Source organism: Pelobates fuscus, chromosome 4, assembly GCF_036172605.1.
Source record: "Pelobates fuscus isolate aPelFus1 chromosome 4, aPelFus1.pri, whole genome shotgun sequence".
Classification (NCBI taxonomy): Eukaryota; Metazoa; Chordata; class Amphibia; order Anura; family Pelobatidae; genus Pelobates; species Pelobates fuscus.
Window position 1 is genome coordinate 18,332,240 of NC_086320.1, and position 16,729 is coordinate 18,348,968.

Genomic DNA, 16,729 nt, shown 5'->3' on the forward strand with positions numbered 1-16,729 from the left:
TTACCTGCTTTTTTCATCCTGCAGAGTGAGGCAAATGTCGCAAATCTAAAGTGCCACTTAAATATCCAAATCACAATTTCATTGTCCTCTATCACATAATACAACATGAACCCTTAATCTGTTATCGCTTATGATTTATTTTATTTAACAAAGTCTCATTTCACTGATATTTCTCTGTAGGTAAAATAGGAAAAGTAAAAAGCTTTAAAAAAGAAAGCTAATTTCTAACCATTGCCTTACCCAGGATCACATGAATATATACAGAGTTAATCACTAATGTGAGAATTCAAGTGCATTCAAAACAAATTTCAAATTTAAAGGGACACTATAGTCACCAGAACAACTACAGCTTATTGAATTTGTTCTGGAGAGTAGAATCATTACCTTCAGGCTTTTTGTTGTAAACACTGTTTTTTTTGAGAAAATGAAATGTTTACATTACGGCCTAGTGATACCTCCAGTGGCCCCTCCTCAGATGGCTGCTCGGCGTGCTTCCTGGGGCAGTGCTGCACAGTGTGGCTGACATTCAGTATCTCCTCCCACTGCATGGAGACACTGAACTTTCCTCATAGAGATTTATTGATTCTATGCATCTCTATGAGGAGATGCTGATTTGCCTGGCAGGCGTTTGGCACTGCCCGCACCTCCTTGGCAATCTCAGCCGAACCAATGGTTTCTCTAAATTCTGATGATGTCAGCCAAAGGGGTGCGAAATAACTTACGTTTTAAGCCAGGGATCAACAAATCCCAAGTACCAGGTTACTATGGCGACTAGAAATTTCCCCTGGCCCTGGGATGTTAGCACTTTAAGGTGGCCGCCTGTGGTTTTCTGTAAAATTGGCAATTATTCTGCAATTCCCAGTTTAACGGATAATGTTCTCTAGCGTCCATACAAACACAGTGAGTTACAAATCTGAGACCAGGATATATAAAATATCTCATTTAGACTAACATGAAATTCACTTAGAATTTCTGGCAATTTCCACGTTACTGAACAAAGTTTTCGTTTATTTGCTAAATTCAGAATTTAGAGAACTGAAATCTGACGAACAACATTTTTATTAAAATATCTGATCTGTAAAATTCTCCAATTGGTTTCTATACACTGAACACAATTATAACTAAAAATTAATTTCAATAATTAAATAATGATATTCTTTAGTTTTCCCCCATTTTTTCCTGATCTGACACTGTTTCCATGGACACAGACAGCCTGGTATTGTGTTTATTATGGTGGTCAGTGTAGTTTAACCTGGATTTTGCCAGATTTCAATTTCCTTTAATTCCTACTTTAGTGAATAATTTATTGTATGTATATTAACAGATTTCTATAATAATAATGGATGTGACACTGTATGCCTGGGATGAATAGGCTGGGACCTGACATGCTCTCTAGACTACAATTCCCGGCATGCTATGCGGCACACGCTGCGGGAAGAGGAAGTGGGCGGGGTCTTCCATCGAGTCCGTGACGTTGCGGTAGAGAGGTCGTCACGTGACAAGGAACCAGCTGGGTGTTCACGTGACGCCCGCCCCGCCCCCCCGATCCCGCCGCCCGGTTTTCTCCCGCGCTCTTCCCGTGTCAGGTAGGCCGAGCTCGCCCATTGGCTACCGGGGGGGCCGGGACTGGAGGGAGGGGGGACATGCCAGGGTACCGGGCCTCAGTGGGCACAGTGTATGGTATGGAGGGTACAGACAGGGCCTCAGTGGGCACAGTGTATGGTATGGAGGGTACAGGCAGGGCCTCAGTGGGCACAGTGTATGGTATGGAGGGTACAGACGGCCTCAGTGGGCACAGTGTATGGTATGGAGGGTACAGACAGGGCCTCAGTGGGCACAGTGTATGGTATGGAGGGTACAGACAGGGCCTCAGTGGGCACAGTGTATGGTATGGAGGGTACAGACAGGGCCTCAGTGGGCACAGTGTATGGTATGGAGGGTACAGACAGGGCCTCAGTGGGCACAGTGTATGGTATGGAGGGTACAGACAGGGCCTCAGTGGGCACAGTGTATGGTATGGAGGGTACCGGGCCTCAGTGGGCACAGTGTATGGTATGGAGGGTACAGACAGGGCCTCAGTGGGCACAGTGTATGGTATGGAGGGGTACAGACAGGGCCTCAGTGGGCACAGTGTATGGTATGGAGGGTACAGACAGGGCCTCAGTGGGCACAGTGTATGGTATGGAGGGTACAGACAGGGCCTCAGTGGGCACAGTGTATGGTATGGAGGGTACAGACAGGGCCTCAGTGGGCACAGTGTATGGTATGGAGGGTACAGACAGGGCCTCAGTGGGCACAGTGTATGGTATGGAGGGTACAGACAGGGCCTCAGTGGGCACAGTGTATGGTATGGAGGGTACAGACAGGGCCTCAGTGGGCACAGTGTATGGTATGGAGGGTACAGATAGGGCCTCAGTGGGCACAGTGTATGGTATGGAGGGTACAGACAGGGCCTCAGTGGGCACAGTGTATGGTATGGAGGGTACAGACAGGGCCTCAGTGGGCACAGTGTATGGTATGGAGGGTACAGACAGGGCCTCAGTGGGCACAGTGTATGGTATGGAGGGTACAGACAGGGCCTCAGTGGGCACAGTGTATGGTATGGAGGGTACAGACAGGGCCTCAGTGGGCACAGTGTATGGTATGGAGGGTACCGGGCCTCAGTGGGCACAGTGTATGGTATGGAGGGTACAGACAGGGCCTCAGTGGGCACAGTGTATGGTATGGAGGGGTACAGACAGGGCCTCAGTGGGCACAGTGTATGGTATGGAGGGTACAGACAGGGCCTCAGTGGGCACAGTGTATGGTATGGAGGGTACAGACAGGGCCTCAGTGGGCACAGTGTATGGTATGGAGGGTACAGACAGGGCCTCAGTGGGCACAGTGTATGGTATGGAGGGTACAGACAGGGCCTCAGTGGGCACAGTGTATGGTATGGAGGGTACAGACAGGGCCTCAGTGGGCACAGTGTATGGTATGGAGGGTACAGACAGGGCCTCAGTGGGCACAGTGTATGGTATGGAGGGTACAGACAGGGCCTCAGTGGGCACAGTGTATGGTATGGAGGGTACAGACAGGGCCTCAGTGGGCACAGTGTATGGTATGGAGGGTACAGACAGGGCCTCAGTGGGCACAGTGTATGGTATGGAGGGTACAGACAGGGCCTCAGTGGGCACAGTGTATGGTATGGAGGGTACAGACAGGGCCTCAGTGGGCACAGTGTATGGTATGGAGGGTACAGACAGGGCCTCAGTGGGCACAGTGTATGGTATGGAGGGTACAGACAGGGCCTCAGTGGGCACAGTGTATGGTATGGAGGGTACAGACAGGGCCTCAGTGGGCACAGTGTATGGTATGGAGGGTACAGACAGGGCCTCAGTGGGCACAGTGTATGGTATGGAGGGTACAGACAGGGCCTCAGTGGGCACAGTGTATGGTATGGAGGGTACAGACAGGGCCTCAGTGGGCACAGTGTATGGTATGGAGGGTACAGACAGGGCCTCAGTGGGCACAGTGTATGGTATGGAGGGTACAGATAGGGCCTCAGTGGGCACAGTGTATGGAGGGTACAGACAGGGCCTCAGTGGGCACAGTGTATGGTATGGAGGGTACAGACAGGGCCTCAGTGAGCACAGTGTATGGTATGGAGGGTACAGACAGGGCCTCAGTGGGCACAGTGTATGGAGGGTACAGACAGGGCCTCAGTGAGCACAGTGTATGGTATGGAGGGTACAGACAGGGCCTCAGTGGGCACAGTGTATGGTATGGAGGGTACCGGGCCTCAGTGGGCACAGTGTATGGTATGGAGGGTACAGACAGGGCCTCAGTGAGCACAGTGTATGGTATGGAGGGTACCGGGCCTCAGTGGGCACAGTGTATGGTATGGAGGGTACAGACAGGGCCTCAGTGGGCACAGTGTATGGTATGGAGGGTACAGACAGGGCCTCAGTGGGCACAGTGTATGGTATGGAGGGTACAGGCAGGGCCTCAGTGGGCACAGTGTATGGTATGGAGGGTACAGACAGGGCCTCAGTGAGCACAGTGTATGGTATGGAGGGTACCGGGCCTCAGTGGGCACAGTGTATGGTATGGAGGGTACAGACAGGGCCTCAGTGGGCACAGTGTATGGAGGGTACAGACAGGGCCTCAGTGAGCACAGTGTATGGTATGGAGGGTACAGACAGGGCCTCAGTGGGCACAGTGTATGGTATGGAGGGTACAGACAGGGCCTCAGTGAGCACAGTGTATGGTATGGAGGGTACCGTGCCTCAGTGGGCACAGTGTATGGTATGGAGGGTACAGACAGGGCCTCAGTGAGCACAGTGTATGGTATGGAGGGTACCGGGCCTCAGTGGGCACAGTGTATGGTATGGAGGGTACAGACAGGGCCTCAGTGGGCACAGTGTATGGTATGGAGGGTACAGACAGGGCCTCAGTGGGCACAGTGTATGGTATGGAGGGTACAGACAGGGCCTCAGTGGGCACAGTGTATGGTATGGAGGGTACAGACAGGGCCTCAGTGGGCACAGTGTATGGTATGGAGGGTACAGACAGGGCCTCAGTGGGCACAGTGTATGGTATGGAGGGTACAGACAGGGCCTCAGTGGGCACAGTGTATGGTATGGAGGGTACAGACAGGGCCTCAGTGGGCACAGTGTATGGTATGGAGGGTACAGACAGGGCCTCAGTGGGCACAGTGTATGGTATGGAGGGTACAGACAGGGCCTCAGTGGGCACAGTGTATGGTATGGAGGGTACAGACAGGGCCTCAGTGGGCACAGTGTATGGTATGGAGGGGTACAGATAGGGCCTCAGTGGGCACAGTGTATGGTATGGAGGGTACAGACAGGGCCTCAGTGGGCACAGTGTATGGTATGGAGGGTACAGACAGGGCCTCAGTGGGTACAGTGTATGGTATGGAGGGTACAGACAGGGCCTCAGTGGGCACAGTGTATGGTATGGAGGGTACAGACAGGGCCTCAGTGGGCACAGTGTATGGTATGGAGGGTACAGACAGGACCTCAGTGGGCACAGTGTATGGTATGGAGGGTACAGACAGGGCCTCAGTGGGCACAGTGTAGGGTATGGAGGGTACAGACAGGACCTCAGTGGGCACAGTGTATGGTATGGAGGGTACAGACAGGGCCTCAGTGGGCACAGTGTAAGGTATGGAGGGTACAGACAGGGCCTCAGTGGGCACAGTGTATGGTATGGAGGGTACAGACAGGGCCTCAGTGGGCACAGTGTATGGTATGGAGGGGTGCAGATAGGGCCTCAGTAGGCACAGTATATGTTATGGAGGGTACAGACAGGGCCTCAGTGCGCACCCTGTATGGTGGAGTAGAAGGACAGGGCCTCGGTGGGCACAGTGTATGGTGGAGTAGAAGGACAGGGCCTCGGTGGGCACAGTGTATGTTGGAGTAGAAGGACAGGGCCTCGGTGGGCACAGTGTATGGTGGAGTAGAAGGACAGGGCCTCGGTGGGCACAGTGTATGGTGGAGTAGAAGGACAGGGCCTCGGTGGGCACAGTGTATGGTGGAGTAGAAGGACAGGGCCTCGGTGGGCACAGTGTATGGTGGAGTAGAAGGACAGGGCCTCGGTGGGCACCCTGTATGGTGTAGTTGAAGGACAGGGCCTCGGTGGGCACCCTGTATGGTGTAGTTGAAGGACAGGGCCTCGGTGGGCACCCTGTATGGTGTAGTTGAAGGACAGGGCCTCGCTGGGCACCCTGTATGGTGTAGTTGAAGGACAGGGCCTCACTGGGCACCCTGTATGGTGTAGTTGAAGGACAGGGCCTCACTGGGCACCCTGTATGGTGTAGTTGAAGGACAGGGCCTCACTGGGCACCCTGTATGGTGTAGTTGAAGGACAGGGCCTCGGTGGGCACCCTGTATGGTGTAGTTGAAGGACAGGGCCTCGGTGGGCACCCTGTATGGTGTAGTAGTAGGAGAGGGCCTCGGTGGGCACCCTGTATGGTGTAGTAGTAGGAGAGGGCCTCAGTGGGCACCCTCTATGGTGTAGTAGTAGGACAGGGCCTCAGTGGGCACCCTGTATCGTGGAGTAGAAGGACAGGGCGCCAGTGGGCACACTGTATGGTGGGGTACACAGACATGGCCTCAGTGGGCACTATGTATGGTATAGTGAGGTACATGCTAAGATACAGACCCTCATTGTGCACTGTGTGGTGGGATACAAGCACTGTACTTGGCATACGTATACCTGTGCCAGCCGGCCCCTGCACTGTACTTGGCATACGTATACCTGTGCCAGCCGGCCCCTGCACTGTACTTGGCATACGTGTACCTGTCCCAGCCGGCCCCTCCACTGTACTTGGCATATGTATATCTGTGCCAACTAGCCTCGGCATTGTACTTGGCATATTTATACCTGTTCCTGCTTGCATATCCACTCTACCTCACATATGTATGCCAGCCGGCTCATCCACTGTTTCTGGTATATGTATAATTATGCCAGTTTACATATCCACTATACCTTGCATACATGTATCTGCCCAAGCTGGATTAACCACTGAACTGGGTGTATGGATGTGCCTGCCAGCTTATCCGCTATACCTGGCAGTACTGTACATTATTGTGCACGTAATGCCATGCTCTGTAAAGTGACAGCTTATTTAAACACACCTGCCTCATTGTGACACATTATGTATTTACTGCATCAGGGCTGCCCAACACATGACCCAGTATCCAAATGTGCCCAGTTTAGGTTTTACTGTCCCAGCTAATTGTGGCATGTATATATTAATGCCCTATCTTCTCAGGGCTGCTCAACAGGGTGCGCCCAATTTATCATTGTCACAGTGAGAATTGCTAGGAATTCAAAGTCAAAAACGAATTTAACACCAAAATAGACCAACTGAAAACAGATTTGAGGAGGAGAATTCTTCTACTTTGTACTAAATACCTTCAGCTCCACTTGAATTTCCCAGCAATTCTCACGTTGGTGAATAACAGTGTCATACAGCTTTCAGTTCAAAACTTAAACTGAAATACATATTCCTTAACCCCCTGCTTTGCCCACTGGGTGGGGGAAAAAAAATCTGTAAACTAGGGTAGGATTAGGACAAGTTTGAGATACTTTCTTGTCTTGACAGGATTCACTGCAAATGTTGTGGGCTCTGAGAGTTTGTAGTACAAAACGGAAATTTATAGTTCAAAATTTACATTCATTATAAACTTTGAAAAAACATAGAATGTGACGGCAGATAAGAACCATTCGGCCCATCTAGTCTGCCCAATTCTCTAAATACTTTCATTAGCTAGAATAGCCTTATGATGATAAGTGGAAATATGTAAAGAATTTCAATGTTCAAATGGTAAAAAAAATGAGCCTTTTAATAAAATCTGCATGTACACTATCGGGCATAGTCTTATATTAGCATTTTGGTGTGGCATTGATTTGTGAAATCTTTGTGTATTCACGTTTTGTGTCTGGGGGGTGTGTGTGGGAGCCTAGTTATGTGAAGGTATTTTATGGTGAGGGATGTATAAGAAACGTGATTATTTATAAACATATATTAGGGAGAAGGTCTAAGATGAGCAAGGTCATTGTACTGTTTCCCCATGGAGACTGTTCCACTTGTAGCACTTTTTCCCAGGGTCACTCTCAATAACCCCAATGCTGTTTTGGAGAGTTGCATATGTAGATATTTTAATTTATTCCCCTGGGCTTAACATTTAATGACTTGTGCTGCTAGCCAGGTCTGAAAAAATACTCACCACAGCACATTCACCAGAGGTGAATTTCTCTTTGCCAGGTTTCATTTTTTGTTTGCCAAAGGCTTGTTGGCTAATGGAATTTTTTAATCTTGGTGTGCCCTCTTTTACCCTCCCCACACAAACCCCTGTGCTGACCAAATGCCTAACAGATCTTGTCCTGTCATCTCTAGGTCCTATACATTGCAGCCTCTGATCAGAGAATTCCATCCCTGAATATTGTGCTGCCTTCTATCATGAGTGTCTGAGATCTAAATACTTGTTGCCTCCTGAAACAACATTCAGAGTCCAGCATATATTGTACTAATAAAGCCCCAAATACCACACATCCTCCAGCCATGACCGCTCGAGACTCAAATACCAGACAGCCTCCAGCCATGCCCGCTCGAGACCCAAATACCAGACAGCCTCCAGCCATGCCCGCTCGAGACCCAAATACCAGACAGCCTCCAGCCATGCCAGCTCGAGACCCAAATACCAGACAGCCTCCAGCCATGCCAGCTCGAGACCCAAATACCAGACAGCCTCCAGCCATGCCAGCTCGAGACCCAAATACCAGACAGCCTCCAGCCATGCCAGCTCGAGACCCAAATACCAGACAGCCTCCAGCCATGCCAGCTCGAGACCCAAATACCAGACAGCCTCCAGCCATGCCAGCTCGAGACCCAAATACCAGACAGCCTCCAGCCATGCCAGCTCGAGACCCAAATACCAGACAGCCTCCAGCCATGCCAGCTCGAGACCCAAATACCACACTGTCAAGGCTGGAGGATGTGTGGTATTTGGGGCTCCTCCTGGCCGGCATCACTGGCCTCAAATTCTGGGCATCCCTCTCTACTGACAGAAATCTATTTCCCAACCTCTGTAGGAATTTCTCTTCATATTTAGACCCCCAGTTGAGATAGATGGAGATTATATATGGAGGTAACTAGGCATGTTTCTATGTGACTGCTTGTGTTATTCCTCATTTTGCTTGCTATTGCTCTGCTTTTGTCCTCCTCCCACCAGTGTGAGCAGTGACACACATAGGGGGTTATTTATAAAGAGCAATCAGCAGGAACATTCCATCGGTTTCCATGGTGACTGCTCTACTTTTAGAACTTTGCCCCAGAATTGCTCTTTATGCAGAGTGGTGGCTGACTATAGATAGACTTAAGCCTGTTGATTTTCATTGGAATGCAGAGGTTTTTATTTTTTTTCTCGTGTCCCAGATAATTCTTCTGCCTGTTTTAAGTACATTTTCCCTCTTATATGTCCTAGCAAACTGTTTATTTGGAGTGATTTACATGTTATTTCATTTTAGCTTTGTTTATGAAAATATATGTACTCCACAAATTCACAGATGACATAATTTACAAAAAGTACATTTAAAACACAAAACATACTGGCTTAAGCTAATAAATAATACTGGAATCCAAATAGTTCATTCAGATAAAATAATTCCAACATTCTTATTCATTAGCTGCAGCCATTATTTTTTTTTTTATAGATTTGAAAATATATAATTTAACCCCTTCGCAACTATATGCGTGTATCTCAAAGTATAGGATTTATTGTGTTGTGTAAAACACAATGTGCATAGCTAGTAAGACAATATAGAAATTAATATATATATTTTAAATTTATTTAATATGAAATAAATTCTATTTAAGTCTAACCTAGGTACCCCAGATGTTAGTAAAATTCTGTTCTTGTGATAACACAAATATCTGGGCTGCTAAGCTGAACGATTACCGGTATTTGACCTACGTAATTAGAAAATAATATTTTTTTATTGGCATAGTCTCAAACGGCTCATTCGGCTAATATAGACTTTTCACAGAAGGAAGATCCACTGAAAATTTGTGTACAGCGAAGAATTACAGTGCAAAGTTCAGGAAGTTGTGCAATCACCATGAACGTATGGAACGTTCCTGCCTATTTCTCCACGTGTAGAACTTTGGCCCGCGGTTACTCTTTAGACATGTGGCCCGGTTTAACCTTGTGTTGTAAAAACATGAGCTAAACACACTTTCAGGCTGCGTGCTGAATCCACCACAAGCAAGGAGCAGACTCAGATGATTTTACATTAAAAAGTAATGGCCGATTGTGTACATGCAGATTTTATTAAAAGGAACTTAAAGAATATGTTAATCTTTTTTTGGGAATGGGTGGGCTGAATCTAGTATGTAGTAAAATGTAGGCCTCTAAGGGGGTGCACTATCAAAATCTTTAGAAAATTACACGATGGATCCAGTAGAATGTGCTTGCCAAATTCTAATTGCTTCCATGGGGGTTATTCCATATTTAGAAATATCAACTTAGAGAACCATTCCACACACAAAACACTTCAATTTGCTGAAGTGCTTACTGTGTCTTGAGTCAGCCACACTTGTGACAGTTTATTAAAGTGTAGAAATCGGTATTTTCCTTTACCCCTTCTCAACGAGCTGTTACAAAGTCGGGATTGCATACACTGTGTTTGTGCTAGAGAAAAAGTGAGGGCTTGCAAACTTATGTATACTCCCAATGAAAAAATGCATAATTAAATTCACAAAGTGATTCTTTAAAAGGAGTGTAATGGTGAGAGAACAGTAAAATAATATAAAGAATTGTAGGAAGTGATTGGATTATAATCTTTGTTCTTCTAAAAGGGAGTGTAGTTTTCAAAAAATGTTGATGTCCCTCTCGGTTTCATGTTAAATTGAGGTCAAGGTGCTTGTGGAATAATGTCAGTAGGCCAGGTTTCCACTTAGTGTATTAGTGGGTGGAGGTTGCATTTAATTTTTTTGCGTATCCTGTACTACTTTGAGAATCATATTACACCAAGTCTAGTATTTTACTAGAAGCTTTACAGAGGAACTGTCGTCTGCGATGTGGTGAAAGTTTCACTTTCCTTCTATCAAGTAAATACTGTTGGAGTGTTTACTGGGCAGCGGAGTGTAGCAAAAGAAGTTTAAAAAAAATGTCTGCAGCACTCTTATGGAATGAACCACCATGATCCCAAGATGCGCCTGGTGTGTGTATAACCACACTGCATCTAATTCCTTACAAATGCATGTGCACTTAGGCGTTTCTTCCATGATGCGGAACAAGCTTGTTAACCATCATCATGGATTTCACGATGGCTTGCCTCATATTCTAGGCAGTTTTTACCTAAAAACCAATGAAAAACCTGCGCACTACCCTAAATCCCTATGCAGGAGGGCTTACATCAAAAGGCTATTGGAGTGAAACAAAAAATCTTCATTTGTCTAAACTAATTATTTTGTTTTTATTGTATGTATTGGGGCTAATGTGCAGTATGGTCATTGCTGCCACCGCCCAGGAATGGTGGGAGTCTTGAGCGCAGGACCTGTTTTTGTGTATTTGTTTTTTTACCTTTTTAGGTTATGAAACAACCTGAGACAACGTTTCTAAAATGACTGATTTGTCAAGTGTTTTCTTTCAAGGTTATTTTTTTTTTTTTTTTTTTTTTTTAAGTGCTCTTCTTATTGTCCAATTGAAGTTGTTAACCTTGTTGATATTATTTTTGCTCCATTTTAAAGTTGATATGCACTTGTATAATAATAGAGGCAAAGTCCATTTGTGTATCTATGGAATTGACTTTCTTACCACTTCTAGTTGTATTTTGTGTGTTTTTCATTATCAAGTCCTCTGCTGTAGGCTCGGGAATATTTCAGAAGTTATAAAATATAAACCAACATTTTATGTCTATCTGTCTCTGTGGTGTTGGTTTATGTTGTAAAGCTGAATAATGAATATAAATGTATACACTGCATAATTATACTGTTATTCACAATATATTTATTGTAACATATTGGGGTTGTATAAGAGGTCTGTAAAAGTAGAGCAGTCTGAAGCAACATCCTATTTGTTCCCATGGTATAGTGGAACTCCATGTTGAGAAGCATGAAACTGAATGTGTTTCCTTCAGTCACACTCTCCAGTAAGTTGCATTGTCTGGCGATATCTGCACGGAATGGTGTAAGGTGAGCTTTCAGATGATGTGGCCCTGCCTTTAGAATTAAAATCTGGTCTCTGGACCCACCACATGGCCAGATTTCTACATTATTCCTCCTTTAGCGCATATTTAATCAATGGCTCATTCAGTTTTTTTGAGAAGCCGAAGCACATAGAGTAATATCTTGAAACCTGAGGAAAAGTGTGAAAACTTTTAAATTGTGAAAAGGTATATTTCATGAGGTTTAGAGGGATACTTAAGCTTGCCAAAGTGCTTTATATGTGAAGAGTGTGTCCTCTTTCTTACAAGAAGTGCAGATTTCAATAGAAATTGTCACTTGTATAAATTTTACCTGGTTACACCCCCCTGGCTATCAATCTGACAACAGATCCTGTTACTTCCTGGTTTGTTAAGCTCAGGGAAGCTAAAGTCGAGGCAGCAATTGCCCAGAGCACCTGCCTTGCAAAGACTTCTCATTGAGCTGCATTGGGAAGTCTGTGATTGGACAGCCACAAAAAGTCTGGGCTGGGGAAGCATGGGAGGGCTTGTAATGACTGCAAATCTGCAGATTTTGCAAACTGTTTTTAGATATACCTCCAGTAAACAGTGGCGGGAATCCATGATCGATGGCTGGGAGTAAGTGATCTGCTCTCACTTCCTCCCAGCATCCGATACTGCAGGGCTGCAACGGTGGTAATTCTGCCACTGCCAAGAGGTGATGGCTCATAGTATTATGAACTGCAGTTGCTTTACAAATTCTCTAGTCTTACTGTTCTAGTTTGCCATTGAAAGTCTGGACAACATACAGGTGGATGAAGTTCATACTGGAAGGGAGGAAGTGAAAATCTTTGACTGAAAGAGGGAGGGCCATCTGAAGTAAATTTGGTGCTTAGAGTGACCCTTTAAAGGGACCCTGTAAGCACTATAACAATTTCCTCTAATTGAATTAGGCACTGTTATGTGGGGTATAGTGGTCATGGTGCCATGGGTACAGCCTCTAAATGTAAGTAGTCAACTGTTTGCTCTCAGTTTTACAGCTTACTTGGGCTCTGCCAGGCAGCAGAGAGATCCATACTATTAAATAAATCATACAGAGCTTAACATTTCAAGTCCTAAGATACTACCCAACCTTTAAGGAAAAACTATAGTCACCCAGGCCACGGTCTCTCATTGAAGCTGTCTGGGTGCAGTTTCCCTATTACCTTAACGTTGATAGGTTAAGTCCAACTCTAGTGGCTGGCAGTATGACAGTGGCAACTAGAGCGGCTTCTGTTGCACTCATAGAGTAAAACATCGATACAATTCTTTCCTATGGAAAAGTTTGCATGTGTGGTGCTCACTGAGCATGCGCGTTAAGTCCCCAATGCTCATCCATGAGGAGCGTTGGATTGGAGAGGTGATGAAGGGAGCCCTGTCTCCTCCATGACGTTGCTGGTGAAGGAGAGTTAAGTAATGCCAAGGGAGCCTCAATGCTGGAAAAAGGTAAGTAAAACAGGGTTGTTATCCCTTTACATGCCAAATAGGGGAGGGTGGACACCTAATACCACAAGGGACCGTACACTATAGAAGGGCTTGACAAATCCCGGTTGCCCTGGCACCTGGGATTTGTCAGCTTTTTTTTATCTAAAACGCACAGCTGGGCAAATAATGGAGCCGGCCGGCTCAGTGAGCGTTGTAGCTGGCCGTCCTGAGCTTCATGGAGGTGGCCGGCTGAGTGAGCGTTGTAGCCGGACGCCCTGAGCTTCATGGAGGTGGCCGGCTGAGTGAGCGTTGTAGCCGGACGCACTGAGCTTCATGGAGGTGGCCGGCTGAGTAAGTGTTGTAGCCAGCCGCCCTAGGCTTTATGGAGGCTGCTGGCTGAGTGGAGCATCAAGGCGGTCGGCTGGGGGCAACGTGCGAGGGAGCAGTGATCTTCCAGCGGCTGCACTCTGCTCTCTCGCGCTGTTGAATGATGCCGGGAGCCGGAATATGACAGTGTGTGTATGTATGTCTGTCAGTGTGTGTGTATGTATGTCTGTCAGTGTGTGTGTATGTATGTCTGTCAGTGTGTGTGTATGTATGTCAGTGTGTGTGTATGTATGTCTGTCAGTGTGTGTGTATGTATGTCTGTCAGTGTGTGTGTATGTATGTCTGTCAGTGTGTGTGTATGTATGTCTGTCAGTGTGTGTGTATGTATGTCTGTCAGTGTGTGTGTATGTATGTCTGTCAGTGTGTGTGTATGTATGTCTGTCAGTGTGTGTGTATGTATGTCTGTCAGTGTGTGTGTGTGTATGTATGTCTGTCAGTGTGTGTGTGTGTGTGTATGTATGTCTGTCAGTGTGTGTGTATGTATGTCTGTGTGTGTGTGTGTGTGTGTATGTATGTCTGTGTGTGTGTGTGTGTATGTATGTCTGTGTGTGTGTGTGTGTATGTATGTCTGTCTGTGTGTGTATGTATGTCTGTCTGTGTGTGTATGTATGTCTGTCTGTGTGTGTATGTATGTCTGTCAGTGTGTGTATGTATGTCTGTCAGTGTGTGTATGTATGTCTGTCAGTGTGTGTATGTATGTCTGTGTGTGTGTGTGTGTGTATGTCTGTCAGTGTGTGTATGTATGTCTGTCAGTGTGTGTATGTATGTCTGTCAGTGTGTGTATGTATGTCTGTCAGTGTGTGTATGTATGTCTGTCAGTGTGTGTATGTATGTCTGTCAGTGTGTGTATGTATGTCTGTCAGTGTGTGTGTATGTCTGTCAGTGTGTGTGTATGTCTGTCAGTGTGTGTGTGTATGTCTGTCAGTGTGTGTGTGTATGTCTGTCAGTGTGTGTGTATGTCTGTCAGTGTGTGTGTATGTCTGTCAGTGTGTGTGTATGTCTGTCAGTGTGTGTGTGTATGTCTGTCAGTGTGTGTGTGTATGTCTGTCAGTGTGTGTGTATGTCTGTCAGTGTGTGTATGTCTGTCAGTGTGTGTGTATGTCTGTCAGTGTGTGTGTATGTCTGTCAGTGTGTGTGTATGTCTGTCAGTGTGTGTGTGTGTATGTCTGTCAGTGTGTGTGTATGTATGTATGTCTGTCAGTGTGTGTATGTCTGTCAGTGTGTGTGTGTATGTCTGTCAGTGTGTGTGTGTATGTCTGTCAGTGTGTGTGTGTATGTCTGTCAGTGTGTGTATGTCTGTCTGTCAGTGTGTGTGTATGTCTGTCTCTGTCAGTGTGTATGTATGTCTGTCTCTGTCAGTGTGTGTGTATATCTGTCTCTGTCAGTGTGTGTGTATGTCTGTCTCTGTCAGTGTGTGTATGTATGTCTCTGTCAGTGTGTGTGTATGTATGTCTCTGTCAGTGTGTGTGTATGTATGTCTCTGTCAGTGTGTGTGTGTATGTATGTCTGTCAGTGTGTGTGTGTATGTATGTCTCTCAGTGTGTGTATGTATGTCTCTCAGTGTGTGTGTGTGTGTATGTATGTCTCTGTCAGTGTGTGTGTGTGTATGTATGTCTCTGTCAGTGTGTGTGTGTATGTATGTCTCTGTCAGTGTGTGTGTGTATGTATGTCTCTGTCAGTGTGTGTGTGTGTATGTATGTCTCTGTCAGTGTGTGTGTGTGTATGTATGTCTCTGTCAGTGTGTGTGTGTGTATGTATGTCTGTCAGTGTGTGTGTGTGTATGTATGTCTCTGTCAGTGTGTGTGTGTGTATGTATGTCTCTGTCAGTGTGTGTGTGTGTATGTCTCTGTCAGTGTGTGTGTGTGTGTATGTCTCTGTCAGTGTGTGTGTATGTATGTCTCTGTCAGTGTGTGTGTATGTATCTCTGTCAGTGTGTGTGTATGTATCTCTGTCAGTGTGTGTATGTATGTCTCTGTCAGTGTGTGTGTATGTATCTCTGTCAGTGTGTGTGTATGTATGTCTCTGTCAGTGTGTGTGTGTATGTATGTCTCTGTCAGTGTGTGTGTGTGTATGTATGTCTCTGTCAGTGTGTGTGTGTGTATGTATGTCTCTGTCAGTGTGTGTGTGTATGTATGTCTGTCAGTGTGTGTGTGTGTATGTCTGTCAGTGTGTGTGTGTGTATGTCTGTCAGTGTGTGTGTGTGTATGTCTGTCAGTGTGTGTGTGTGTATGTCTGTCTCTGTCAGTGTGTGTGTGTGTATGTATGTCTCTGTCAGTGTGTGTGTGTGTATGTATGTCTCTGTCAGTGTGTGTGTGTGTATGTATGTCTCTGTCAGTGTGTGTGTGTATGTATGTCTCTGTCAGTGTGTGTGTATGTATGTCTCTGTCAGTGTGTGTGTATGTATGTCTCTGTCAGTGTGTGTGTATGTATGTCTGTCAGTGTGTGTGTATGTATCTCTGTCAGTGTGTGTATGTATCTCTGTCAGTGTGTGTGTATGTATGTATGTATGTCTCTGTCAGTGTGTGTGTATGTAATGTATGTATGTCTCTGTCAGTGTGTGTGTATGTAATGTATGTATGTCTCTGTCAGTGTGTGTGTATGTAATGTATGTATGTCTCTGTCAGTGTGTGTGTATGTATGTATGTCTCTGTCAGTGTGTGTGTATGTATCTCTGTCAGTGTGTATGTATCTCTGTCAGTGTGTGTGTATGTATGTATGTCTCTGTCAGTGTGTGTGTATGTAATGTATGTATGTCTCTGTCAGTGTGTGTGTATGTAATGTATGTATGTCTCTGTCAGTGTGTGTGTATGTAATGTATGTATGTCTCTGTCAGTGTGTGTGTATGTAATGTATGTATGTCTCTGTCAGTGTGTGTGTCAGAGAGTGTGTTTGTTTAGATACTTGCCCCTCTCCAATCACATTATTGGCGTTTTTACTCCCCTTTTTTTCCCCACGCCGTGCAGGTTTTGCGGTGGCTGTCCCGCCTCCATTGCAGAGTTCATCAATCTTTATGATCTCAGCTAAGCCAATGTTTTCCCATAGGAAAACATTGCGAGGATATTGCGCATGTTCTGTATGGGTAAAATTCAGCGCCTCCATGCAGAGCACTGGCACAGGACTCTCTAGTGGCTGTCTGAGTAGGCAGCAATGTAAGCACTGCCTTTTCTATGAAAATGCATTGTTCACAAAAAAAAAAGCTGGCTCC

At 46.1% G+C, this 16,729-nt stretch overlaps 1 protein-coding gene across 4 annotated transcripts in view; it reads left to right on the plus strand.

Annotated features, from left to right (window-relative positions):
• Nucleotides 1-1,535: 1,535 nt before the first annotated feature.
• TSNARE1 (t-SNARE domain containing 1) overlaps nt 1,536-16,729 on the plus strand; it is a 420,326-nt gene continuing 405,132 nt past the window's right edge. For 3 of the 4 annotated variants that reach the window (XM_063451002.1, XM_063451003.1, XM_063451004.1), the window contains exon 1: nt 1,536-1,579. The gene's annotated coding sequence lies outside the window, so the exon portion shown is untranslated. The remainder of the gene's footprint in view (nt 1,580-16,729) is intronic. The other variant, XM_063451007.1, reaches the window with a different exon arrangement.